Genomic DNA, 1,835 nt, shown 5'->3' with positions numbered 1-1,835 from the left:
ATATATATATATATATATATATATATATATATATATATATATACATATACATACGTAGACACATGTATATACATACCTACATACATTCACTCACACACACACACACACACATAACATTTTTAATTATCTGACTTCATTCTATCAAGAAGGAACTGGCTTCTAACAAAGAAAAAAAAAGAACTAGCCTCATCACTTTATTTGGACAACAAATGCGACAAGCTCTGTTGGTCGATTCAGCAGAGACATATCAGATGCGTTCCAGATGTGGCCATCACCTTCAACCAGGACTCCATTTTCCAATGCACCTCTGTGAGGATAGTTGGCGTGATTGGAATAGATTTAGCATCTATTTCTCGATGAAGATGTGACCACATAGAGACTACCTGCAATGAAGCGTCATGACAAGCCCAGTCGTAGGGTCAGCTCAGAATACTTGGCCCCTCAACCTATGTGGGTCTCTTGTGACGACTCGGAAAACAGGACAAGTAAACAATATGAGTCTTCGAAGACAGTTGCTCCTATAAATTCTAAAATAAAATTTAGGATTTATGGAGGGTCAAAGTTGGGAACAAAAACAGGACAGTGGAGACATACAAGGAAACCGAACGAAAACAAATATGGAGGGTCGTTAGACCAGAACGAGAGGAAAATAGTGAACTCTGGGAGAAAAGTGTTTTTTTAAAGAGAAAAGATAGAAGACCGAGAGAAAAAACACATACATACATTAGACGTCTTTCACTTTCTTTCTATCAAATTCACTCAAAAGGCTCTGGTCGGACACTCGCCCATGGTGCCACATGGTGAGACTGAACCCAGAACCATGTGCTTGGGAAGCAACTTCTCACTGCATATCTATCCATACATTCAAACATACATACATATATGTGAGTGAGAGAGAGTGAGAGGGAGAGAGAGTAAACAGATATATATACTAAGAGAGAGACATAGGCATATATATATATATATATATGCATATATATATGTATGTATAATTAATATGTGTGTGTGTACCTGATGTATGAGTGTATATATGTGCGCGCACGTGCGTGTGTGCGCGTGCTTTTGCATATGAACAAAGGCATATGTTAATAAGTCTAATCTGGAAAAAAAAAGCCGTTACAAAAGTGCGAAGCAGACATACAGACAGACAGACAGACAGAGAGAAAGAAACTGGAAACAATCATTATATACGAGTACAAGTTTTCATTGTGGGCATGCGTTGTGAATCTGTCTACCTGTCTGTCTGTCTCTGTCTCTCTTTGTCTACCTATTTATCTTTCCTCATACGTACTTACATCCATCCATCCATCCATCCATACATACATACATACAAATATGTCTTTGCTATGTAAATGTTATATCTACTGGTATGCATCTATCTATCTATCTATCTATCTATCTATCTATCTATCTATCTATCTATTTTAGCTATCTATCTATCTATTTTATCTATCTATCTATCTATCTATCTATCTATCTATCTATCGATATATGTATATATATATATATTTACATATATGTATGCGTGTGTATATGTGTGTGCGTTTAGCTCTGTGTATGCATAATTATACATATATATATCGATGCACATATAGCTTCCTATGTATTGTCATATCTATGTAGATTTATATATAAATGGATATACATACATATATGCATACATATATACATATATATGTATGTGTGTGTATTCATCTATCTATATGCATATATATACATATATACGCACATACATATGCATACATACACACACGTGAATACATGAATGTGTATACGTGTAGTTATATGCTAGTGTATGTGCATGTCCATGTGTATACAAATGTGTATGTGAGTAT

This window comes from Octopus bimaculoides, chromosome 17 (genome assembly GCF_001194135.2).
Source record: "Octopus bimaculoides isolate UCB-OBI-ISO-001 chromosome 17, ASM119413v2, whole genome shotgun sequence".
NCBI classification, from domain to species: domain Eukaryota; kingdom Metazoa; phylum Mollusca; class Cephalopoda; order Octopoda; family Octopodidae; genus Octopus; species Octopus bimaculoides.
This window is presented reverse-complemented; position numbering follows the sequence as displayed.